We start from the raw sequence: 12,532 nt of genomic DNA on the forward strand, positions 1-12,532 counted from the left end.
AAGTTATTAGGCTTCGTAGTCAGTGAAAAGGGAATTGAGGTTGACTCAGACAAGGTCAGAGCCATACGAGAGTTACCTCCACCACGTACTCAGAAGGAAGTTCGAGGATTCCTAGGAAGGTTAAATAACATCGTTCGGTTCATTTCACAACTAACCGAAAAATGTGACATTATCTTTCGTCTCCTTAGAAAGCACAATTAAGGTACTTGGGATGAGGAATGCCAGAATGCTTTTGAAAAGGTCAAGCAGTATTTGTTGAATGCTCCGGTATTATCTCCATCTAGCCTAGATAAGCCATTAATACTGTACTTGTCAGTGTTCAGTAATTCTATGGGATGTGTGCTTGGCCAGCATGACGAGTTAGGAAAAAAGGAGAAGGTAACCTATTACCTCAGTAAGAAGTTCACTGACTGTGAGATGAGATATCCACCAATTGAAAAGTTGTGTTGTGCTCTGATTTGGACAACTCGGAGATTAATACAGTACATGTTATACCATACCACTTGGCTCATCTCAAAGCTTGATCCATTGAAATACATGATGGAGTCAACGGCTCTGAATGGAAGAATGGCGAGATAGAAAATTTTACTTTCAGAATTTGATATAATCTACATAAGTCAGAAGGCTATCAAAGGAAGTGCGGTAGCAGATTTCTTGGCCAGTAGGGCTCTAAAGGATTATGAGCCATTGAACTTTGATTTTCCAAATGAGGAGTTGATGTGTATAGCTACGGCCGAAGATTCTTCTTAGAAGCTCAATTTTGATGGGGCTTCTCATGCAGTCGGAAATGGAATTGGGGCAGTCTTGGTATCCCCAAATAGCAATCACTACCCTTTCACGTGCAAGTTGGACTTTGATTGCACGAACAATATGGCTGAGTATGAAGTGAGTATCATGGGACTACAAGCAGTTATAGAGCGAGGTATAAAAACCCTAAAAGTATATGGAGATTCTGCGTTGGTAATTTATCAACTCAGAGGTGAATGGAAAACAAGGGACCCTAAATTGATCAATTATCGAAAGGTAGTTTTAGGGTTACTTGAGGAGTTTGATGACATCACCTTCAATTATCTCCCACGAGACGAAAATCAGATGGCAGATGCTTTAGCAACCTTGGCCTCAATGATTAAGGCAAATAAAGAAGAAGAGATAAGACCAATTCAAATGAGTGTCTACGAGGCTCCAGCATATTGTTGTAACATTGAGACAGAAGAAGAGGATGATAACCCTTGGTATCAGGATATATTACGATATGTGAGGGATCGCAAATACCCTGAACAAGCCAATGAAAATGACAAACAAACATTGAGAAGGCTAGCTTGCGACTATGTCTTAGACGGGGATATCCTGTACAAGAGAAGGAAAGACCAAATACTTTTGAGATGTGTTGATGCCGTGGAAGCTAAGCTAATTTTAGAAGAAGTTCATGAAGGCGTATGCAGGACACATGCAAATGAGTTCACGATAGCTAGACAAATCATGAGATTTGGATATTATTGGTCTACCATGGAAGGGGATTGTATCAACTACGCCAAGAAATGTCATAAATGTTAGATTTATGGAGACAAGATACATGTACCACATTCACCTCTACATGTTATGACTTCTCCATGGCCCTTTTCCATGTGGGGCATGGATGTCATTAGACTAATATCACCGAAGGCTTCAAATGGACATCGATTTATCTTCATGGTCATTGACTACTTCACAAAATGGGTAGAGGCCACTTCTTACGCAAATGTTACTAAGTCGGCTATGAGTCAATTTTTGAAGAAAGAGATCATTTGTCGGTATGGGATGCCTGAAAGGATCATATCAGACAATACATTGAACTTGAACAACAAAATGATAGCAGAAGTTTGTGACCAGTTCAAGATTAAGCATCACAATTCTTCCCCCTATCGTCCAAAAATGAATGGGGCAATAGAAGCTGCCAACAAAAAACATTAAGAAAATAGTGGGAAAAATGACTGAGACCTATGGAGATTGGCATGAGAAGTTACCGTTTGCACTCCTGGCCTATTGAACATCTGTCAGAACCTCTACCGGGGCAACCCCATTCTCGTTAGTTTATGGGATGGAAACAGTGTTACCTATTGAAGTAGAAATACCTTCTCTTCGAATTTTGACTGAAATAAGGTTAGATGAAGCTGAATGGGTTCAATCCTGATATGACCAGTTGAACTTGATTGAAGAAAAGAGGCTAAGAGCCATTCGGCATGGTCAGATGTATCAGAAGCGAATGATGCGAGCTTATGACAAGAAAGTTCGACCCACAGAGTTCCACGAGGGAGACCTTGTACTAAAAAAGATTCTTCCTATTCAAAAGGATTTTAGGGGGAAATGGATGCTGAATTGGGAAGGGCCGTATGTCGTGAAGAAAGCTTTCTCCGGTGGTGCATTGATCTTAATGGAAATGGATGGGAAAAGTTTACCCAACCCAGTGAACTCAGACTCAGTTAAAAAATACTTTGTCTAAAGGAGAAGAGAATCCAAGGTGAAAACTTGTAAAGAGCGCCTTGAGATTAAAAAAAAAGAACGGAGAGGCCAAGGTGAAAACCCGCAAAGGGCACCTTATGACCAAAGGGGTTTTAGTTAAAAACCCAAAAGGGCAGCTCAAATTTTGAAGAGTACACAGTGATCTTGCTATATTTGAAGGGCTAAGTACGTTGCATATTGGGGCATTAACAAAGTATTTTGAATCTTTTTAAACACATGTTGAACTCAAGAAAGACTTCATGGAGCTGGTGTATAGGCACTCAAGCAACAATATCTTGAGCATCTAACTTTTATCCTGTTTTCTATCTTTAGATTTTGTTCCTTCCTAAAGATAGGCTTTCAGATTAATTTCCTTTGTATCATTTCCTTTTAATTCATTCAAATCCAATTATTCTTAAAGAGTTATTCATCTTCCATGTTGCATTGAAATAATGATAGATGAACTAAATATATTTACAAATGAAGTTTTGCGCATTATTCAGGAATTTCTAGATAATACAAGAAACTAAAACAGGACAATTGTTCGAGAAATTCACACATCCTCAGTGGGCCGTAGCATTAGAGGAAGGGTACAGGCCTACAGGTTGAGCAAGAATAATGCTTTGAAATGACAAATGAAGGAATGAGTGGTGACGTCTAGGATAGGGGTCATATTCACAAAATTTTGCATCATAACATGTTTAATTAGGAATATCCGACTCATTTCGATCATTGCATCCTAATTATCAAGCATAATCATTCTACAGGTTATCAAAGATGACGCACCTTAACCCCTAAGCAGTAGGGTAATAGGCTGCAGCTTAGCAGATCTGGCTAAAGCAGATCCAAGATGGTTTGGCATCCTTGTGCTTACAAGGAGCAAATCGAAGACATAGCTGATTTGACTTTCGCATGCTTACGCTAAAGTAAGTCTAAGATGATTTGGCATCTCTGTATTGTCAGAGAACAAGTCAAAGTCTGGCATCTCTATTTCGACGGAGAGCAGATACATAGCAGATCCGGCCTTCAGATGTTTATACTGAAGCAAGATCCAAGATGATTTGGCATCCTTGTGCTTACAAGGAGCAAATCGGAGACATAGCTGATTTGGCTTTCGCGTGCTTACGCTAAATCAAGTCTAAGATGATTTGGCATTTCTGTATTGTCAGAGAACAAGTCGAAGTCTGGCATCTCCATTTCGACGGAGAGCAGATACATAGCAGATCTGGCCTTTAGATGTTTATACTGAAGCAAGATCTAAGATGATTTGGCATCCTTGTGCTTACAAGAAGCAAATCGAAGATATAGCTGATTTGGCTTTCGCATGCTTACGCAAGTCTAAGATGATTTGGCATCTCTGTATTGTCAGAGAACAAGTCGAAGTCTGGCATCTCCATTTCGACAGAGAGCAGATACATAGCAGATCTGGCCTTCAGATGTTTTTACCGAAGCAAGATCCAAGATGATTTGGCATCCTTGTGCTTACAAAGAACAAATCTAAGAAGCAGATTTAGCGTCTCTGTGTTCGACGGGGAGCAGATTGAATATATCAACATGACAGTCATGAGTTTGCAAGGAGTAGATTGATGAAGCAAATTTGGCGTCTCTGTATTAGACGAGGAGCAGATCGAAGATGACAGATTTGCCGTCTCTGCATTAGACGGGGAGCAGATCAAAGATAGCAGATATCGCTTTCCTGAGTTGCAGTGAAACAGATTGAAGCCGTCAAGAGGCCATTTAAAGAAGATCAAGGATCAAAAACTCAAGACTCGGCGAGCCGGGCAAAATTGGTCTTTTTTATAGTCTTTGCTCTGTTCACGTTACACGACAACAAGTAAAGAGGGGTAGCTGTACAGCCCAAATTTTGCCTGGGCTAAAAAGCCCAACATCTAAAAACCCAACAACCTCCAAAGCCCAATCACCTAAACCCTAATGGCCCATTTATGAAATAAAAAAAAATCTAAATATCTTCACTCCAACCACCCCACTAAACCACTCCAACCACCTCACTAAACCACCCCACTAAACCATCTCAACTACTCCACTTGCCTACAAAAAAATTAGTTGTAAAATTTGGCTATAAAAGCCATTCAAGACTATGTTAGAAGGGTTTTTTTTTGGAAAGGCTAGTTTTTGGAGATTAATCAAAAGATCAAAGCAAAAGAGGTTTCTTTTGTCTATTCTCATCTTAAGTTCTTTGTTTGTTTATTGTTTTCCTTTCAATTTTATTTTTTTTATACGAATGTAAAAATAAAAGTAAGAAGCTTACCCATATTTTCATTACCGAAAAAGTTTTTTTTGAGGTCCGGCCGCCGTGTACGGTGGCGCCGACTGCGGCCCATGGGGGTCCGTGACAGGAGCAAAGCCGGACCAATAGCCGAATTTAGAAGGGAGGGAGAGAGTGTTATTTTTAATATTGTTATTATTTTCTATTATTATTATTATTACTAATACCACTATTATCATCGTTATTACTATTATATTATAATACCTTTTCATTATTATTACTATTGTGTTTTTACTATTATTATTATTATATTTTCTTTTTTGTATTTACTTATACGTTATTATTTTTTATATTAACTAATTTAATAAATATATATTTTTTAGCATATTTATCTTATTTACATATCATTACTTTTTTTATTATTATTTCATCATCTATTCTACTTATAGTTTTTTAAATAATTTCAAACATTTAGCTTATTCATTACTTCCCTTTCTTATTATTTGTTCGACTCATTTATCTTACCTTCGTATTTATCGTTACTATTCATATTTGTGTTTATGTTTATCTTGTTATAGTTATTGAGTTTTATTTGTTATGCGTTCTTTATTATCTCGTTCCATCACGAATTTAGGTTTTATCTAACCCAATAATAATTCTTTCATAAAAATAAATATTCCGTATTTGATAATTCGAGACAATCATGCCCTAACTTACTGGGTCTCGACTTTTCTCATTTAATCTAAATACGGAATACTCTTTTAAATCGCAATACGAGTTTTGAATAATACTTATTTTCGGAAGTACGAGGTGTTGTGCCCTAACTTACTGGGTATAACACTTCGTTACCTCGAAGTAAGAATTTGTTTTAAAATAAATGCAGTATTCGGTATTAGGAAATTTGAGAAAACGTGCCCTAACTTACTGGGTTTCGACTTTTCTTGTTTATCCTAAATAACCGAACAACCTTTTAAAAAAAATTTAGAATATATGAATTTTAAATAAAGGCAAGCTCATTCTCAAAGTTTGAGATGTCGTGTCTTAACTTACTGGGCGTGACATTTTATTACTTCGAGATGAGAGAGTCTTTAATGTTTGTTTTAATCTATTCGGTCATTTTCAAATTAGCGTTTTTACGAAGAGGGATCGTATTTCAATGTCTTTCAAGCTTTCAATTTTCGACACTAAGATATTAATTAATCAACTAGGTACTAATTTTTGGGCACTACGAGGGTGCTAATCCTTCCTCGTGCGTAACCGACTCCCGAACCTATTTTCTTGATTTACGTGGACCAAAATCGTTGTTTAAATAAATCAAACCATTTATTAAAAACAATCACTTTTACAAGGTGATCCAATCACACCTAAAAAGATTGGTGGCGACTCCCGTTTTCTTTTTTCTCCAAGTCGATACCCCTTTTTTAAAAAAAAATGGTTACGGCATAGTGGTATCAAGATGTCACTGTGTTGAGATATCTTATCTCTTTCTTCGGGAAAATAGATATTACTTTGAAAAAAAATTTCAGTTCAATCTTTTTTTTTTCCTCTCCACTTGAACCAATCCATCCACTTGGCTTTAAAATCTTCTAAAAAAACTACATTAGTGTTTTGCTTTTCTTTTTTTAGTTTAATCATTTTTTCTTTTTGTAAAATATGTAAAATGGTTCATTATTAGTTAATTTTTGTCACAAGATGAGTGTGTAAGAAAAAATTATTCAGGCCAAAGTGTTAAAATAATCTTTTACCCAAAAAGAAAAAGAATAACTCTCACTAAAATTTGAAAAAAAAAATACAATATATTTTCTCATGCGAGTTTTAAGTGATGAAGCAACAAGAAGAAAACCAAAGTCAACATCATCAACACCTAGCTACCCTAAACTAACAACAACAATAAGAAACCGCCAGAATTGAGGGAAACAAAAACAAAGACTTTGTGGCTCACATCTATCAAAAATGCATTCTTATACCAAAAAACCCCAAAACCCAAACAATAAAGTTCCCATATTGAGCCATTTTTCTCTTTATTTATTCCTTCAAAAATATAATCTCTATGCACTTTATCTCATTCTTTAGGAAGCAAAAGAAAGAAAAAGAGAAAATAAAATGAAAACGAGATCCTTTTTTTCTCCATCTTTGATTCTATTATTTTCTTTGTGGGCTTTAATATCACCCTCACATTCATTTAATTGTTCATTGTTAAAACTCGCTGCAGGCAAAAAGCAATATTCCAACTGCACCGAGCTCCCAACTCTAAACTTGACCCTCCATTTTACTTTCAATGCCACCAACTCCTCTCTTTCCATCGCCTTTTCAGCACCTTTGTCCAACCTCAATGGTTGGATAGCTTGGGGCATCAATCCGACGACTACACGCATGGTAGGTTCCCAAGCCCTCATTGCCTTCAAAAACAAAGGCTCCTTGGTTGTTAAAACCTACAACTTAAGCTCCTACAGCTCCATTGTCGAAGGGAAGTTGTCTTTTGATGTTTGGGACCTAGAAGCCGAAACTGATCACGATGGGAAGATGGTTATTTACGGTTCCTTGAAAGTTCGAGCCAGTGTGGAGAAGGTGAACCAAGTTTGGCAAGTTGGGTCAGGGGTTATTAATGATCACCCGATGAAGCATGGATTTGCAAAAGGCAATCTCGATTCTTTGGGAGAGTTGAAGTTAATGGATAAAGTCAGTCTGAGTGCCTCATCGCATGCTCCAACGCCACAAGTTGCTAATAATGATGAGGGAGATGGGTGGAGGGTTAGGGAAATAAATGTTGCATTATGGATCTTGGCTTTGCTTTCCGTTATGTGATTTTAAGTAATGTGATAATAAAATCACATATATCATGAATGTATATATTGAACAATTGCTTTAGTATTTATTCATAATTTTCAAACTTATATTCGTTCGTGATTTTTACTTAATTTTATTTTGATTTATGGCTTCTCAAATTTATTTATATAAACATTACTAAATATCTATACAATATTGTTGGAAATCATATATATTATGGCTTAAAGGTGTAAAAAGACGTCGAGCCTTTTCAAAAAGAGAAATTTAAGTTTTTATTTTTACTCAATTTGGTACCTAAACTACAAAAATAAATCAGAAATGTCTTTTAAATGTCTTTGGTTGTGGCACATGATGAAAAATAAAAAAGAATTATTAAAATCAATGAAAATGTTAAGAATGTTAAAATTTTGTAAAAATATATAGAAAGCTATTTTAATTTATGAAAATATAGATATCTATTTAAAATTTATTAAAAATATACAAAGTTTATTAAAAATTATAAGATTTAATCTTTACGATATGTTACATCATGGTTGTGATATGTGGTGAAAAAGGTAAAATATTATTTTCAATAAAAATATATTTAATACTTTTAAAAATTTTGGAAAATATTTAAAAGTTAAAAAAAATTATTAAAAGTATAAAAACCTAATGAAAATGATTATAGATTTGAGTTTTTTATATGTATCAAGAAACCATAATAAATTTCTTGAGAGTTAAGCAGAGTAATATTAAAGATTGTATTAAACCGGGAGAAAAAATTTGAAGAAAAACTATAAAAAAGTCTTGGACTTTTGGTGTATTTAATAAATTTCTATTTTTTATGCTTTTAATAAATTTTTATATATATATTTTTTATGATTTTATAATGTTTGAAGTATTTTCATTTTTTATTTATTTATATGTTACTCAAACTCCAAGTGTGAATATAATTACAATTTTGTTTAGTTTTTTTAAGTATCTATTTATATGAAAACATATATCAAATATAAATATTAATTTAAAGAAAATTTAATTAATTACCTGCTTCATCATGAGTTGGTTTATGCTTTTTCTTCAACTACTGTTTAAATAGGTATGCAACAATGTCACGTGTATATAATCACCGAATATATAAGAAAAAATCATTTATTTTTCCTAAAAGTATCATGGAATAAAATCAATAAGGTTTATATTAACAAATTAATTAATTCTTTTTATAATTTTAACATCTTTTCTAAATTTTTAATTAAATTTAAATATTTTTCTATTTTTAATAATTTTTAAATATTTTTTTATAATTTTCAATATTTTAAAAAAATTCTTTATTTTTATAATTTTTTAAATTAATAAATTTTCATCATTTTTATGTCATGTGTCACAACCACAACAGGACATATGGCAAAGAAAGAAAGAAGAAAGGGCTTAATTTTTTTTTAAGTTCGAGGACGTTTTACATCCTTAAAGAATAATTATTACTAGACTTTTCAAAATAATCTTTGAATTCATAATTCAATGGAATTAATGATCACGCCAACAGAAGGATCACTCTATTGTAGTACTAAATCTTCCGGCAATAACATAGCTAACATTGAACCAAATGCGGTGTTTATTTCATAGGGTAATGGCATATTTTCCCTTGTACCTTACCAAATCTTTCAATGTGGTGCATAAAATTTCTAAATGTTCAATGTGCCCCATGTACTTTTATTCTGTCTTCTAATCTAATACATGAGTCTAATGGTTAATATCTAATATGTCAAGACACGTAGACCACTCTTATCACACATTGGTAAGTCAATTCAAAGGCTTTGAATCAATTTTACCATTTTTTTTCTTTCCCAAAAGAAAGAGATATTACTTTATTAAAAAGCATTAATAATGTGAATCTCTTTTTAATATCCAATTTTTTATCTTTCATATATCATATATATTCTTTCTCTATTATCTTATCATATTAAAAAACTTAATTTTTTCCCCTAAAAAACCCATATCATAGAAAATGGATGTTTTAACTTTTAACTTTCCTCTTTAGCTTAGTGTCTATTTCCCTTGTTTTATCTCATAAGAAAATGTTGTAGCCATCTATAATTGTAACAACTCCTCCCCTCTCCTTACTCCTACTCAGTACATTGACCTCAATTGTCGCCTCTCGTTACTCTTCCTCTTCATCCCCACCACCAACTTAGTCCTCCCTCTAGCACCCCACACATGCCACTTACTATGCAACATTGGATCCTCAAGAGGCCATAGGTAGTATCTATGGGTATGGGGACCTCAACAAGGCTGGTTATGACATAGTCGTGGTGGGTTTAAGCGAAGGTCTTTCTCAGTGTGGGCAAACCCCCCAACGCATGCTTTGAGTTAAGCTATATGGATGCCTTCAATGGTATATGCTTAAAACCTTTATTATTGTTGTCCCTACCAAATTCTGTGATTTGAAGCATAAGTTCATGGTGTGTCACACCCGAATTTCTATAAGAACTTTAAAATTAAGGGAATTTTGGGACATAATTGAACTCTTAGTAAGTTGGCAGACTCAACTAACAATTTTGTGAAAATTTGTAACTATTGAGTAAATAGCTAAGTTCTAATTCTAGTTTGGTTAGGATGGAACCAGATAGTTCCATAGTGGGGAACATGATGATTACCGACGATTGGATAAGAATGTTTGGAAGATCGTGTATAAGAGTTATATATATAGATGAAAGTGGACGTTTTAGTAATAAGAAAAAACTCTCCTCAATTTTAACTACAATTTCTTCGGACTTGTATTGTCTTCTTTGATTGTTACAAAAAAATATATGAACCCAGGAGAGCTATGTATGGAGTAGTAGTTGTGAGAATTTGAGTTTGGAAGTAAAGAAATTGGTAAGTTTTCTTAACTTTCTGTACTCGAGGATTCGAGGAAGGAAAAAGTAAGGAATTCCTAATAAGTTTCTGTAAGGTAGGTTTTGAGTTATAAGGTTTAAATGCCTCCGATTTAACCAAATATATATCATTGTTATGCTTAGATGTCAGGATAAAGAAGCCTCTAACATTTGGAAAAACTCAGTTGTCGAGGATAAATGAGCTTAGGTGAGACTCTGCACACCATCTTGGATGTTGTTGTTATGTTGGAATATCCTATTCGTACACCTGTTGTGATTTCAATCTAAGTTTCATAGTTGTAAATGACTAGGATGAATAAGTAGGCTAAGCATGCATTATGCTGTGAAAAATATGAATGTTTGCAAGTATGCTCTTAGTATGCAAGATGTAGGTTGTACTGTTATGATGGTATGTGGTGTACTATATGTCATAGAAATAAGTGTATTGTTATGTGTGTCAAGCATGTTTTTAATTTATGCGGAGTATGGAGGGAAATTACATTGACTGGGTAGATGAAGATAGGAAAAGATGGTGTAATGGAGGAATAGGCAAATTAAAATGACACTTCAAGGGAGTTAGATGACATCGTGGAATAGTTAGCTAATGGTTCGCTCAAGTGAAACAGTGACGATAGTTATTGACTGGTCCTTCAAGGTAACACTGTAATGACAATAATTAGGATCCATAGAGCAATATCGCGATGATGGTTTGCAAGTTCTATAGGGCGACATCGTGATAATGGTATACAGGTCCTACAAGAAGACACCTTAAAAAAAGATTAATGTTTAAAACCATAACTCGACTATGACAACCAATAGGGTTTGCTAGGACATTAAACATGAGGTATGATGTGTAAGACTATAGTTTGGCTATGGCAGCATGGGATAGTCCGCCGAGACAGTAAACACGGGGTTAGGAAATGTGCCCATATTTTAGTAAACATGTAACTATTTTCTATTTATCTGAACGATAAATAAATAAAGTTAATTTCACATTTCACATTTCAAATTTAATTATTATGTCTTTTGTATTTATGTCTTTTATATTTTGCATACATAGCGAAATTGAGACAAGCAAATATTAGCTCATTGATTGTCTAAAGTTCAAACTAAAGATAAGTGGCATTGTAAAGAAAGTTTACATTGCGAGAAAGACAATTTACTTCAGTAGATAATCTAAATGAGTCTGTAATCCAGTAAAATAATTAAAGTGAGGATTTGGTTCAAATACTGAGAAAGATTATTATGTCGTTTAAAAATCCAATTGGGGATATGCCTAGCCTTGGATATCGAAGTAGTTGACTTCACAAGAAGAGACATAGATGTATTCATTGGTAGAATAATACATTGGACTGAACCTAATATGAAGTAATTTTGAATACATTTGTGAATTCATTCACTTGTGACGTTCATTATGTGATTTACTTAAAACCTGAGTTAGTCACTGACTATGCGCATGCACCTCATGTGCTTTGATATAAGTTTATGATGTTCATGGTATGATTTACCTAAAACTCGAGTTAGCCACTGACCATGCGTATGCAACTCATGTGTTTTGATATAAATGGAGGCTTATGCTCTAAAGATGATCGAGCCCATAGCCGGTATGTTGGGTATATGACTTGTGTATGGCATGGCTTTACTAGCAATACTGGAATTCATAGCTCAATTAAAGAGTTATTGATATCCTTTCATTGGCATTGTATGGATGGATAAATATGAAACATGGCTACAAGTTGCTTATTCTTGAACGAGTAATTTATCACGATCATTTGTTGATGGTGATCATATTAATCATTAGGAATACACAATGGTGGCAATGTGATAAAATAAGGTTATATTTAGTGAATGAATTTAACTCAAAGGAATCAAGGATATCATATGAGGGTAACACACACATGACGAGGTCATTGGACAAAACAGTTGTATGAATTGTTTTCATAAAGAGTATACAATAATGAGTTTTCAATCATAGTACTTCTTGTGGACTGAGTTTATAGTTAAGTAATTGCGAATTATAGGAACGATGCTTTTGGACATAATTTCAATTACTAGAGTCTAATTGTATATGTCTGGTTTGTCCATCCGCTAGCTTAACAAAAGCTCAATCGGACTACATTTGAATCAGATGAAAATTTTACGACTTTGGAAATAATTTAATTAAGTCGATTTATTCGATGGAGAATTAAAT

Source organism: Gossypium hirsutum, chromosome A11, assembly GCF_007990345.1.
Source record: "Gossypium hirsutum isolate 1008001.06 chromosome A11, Gossypium_hirsutum_v2.1, whole genome shotgun sequence".
Lineage (NCBI taxonomy): Eukaryota > Viridiplantae > Streptophyta > Magnoliopsida > Malvales > Malvaceae > Gossypium > Gossypium hirsutum.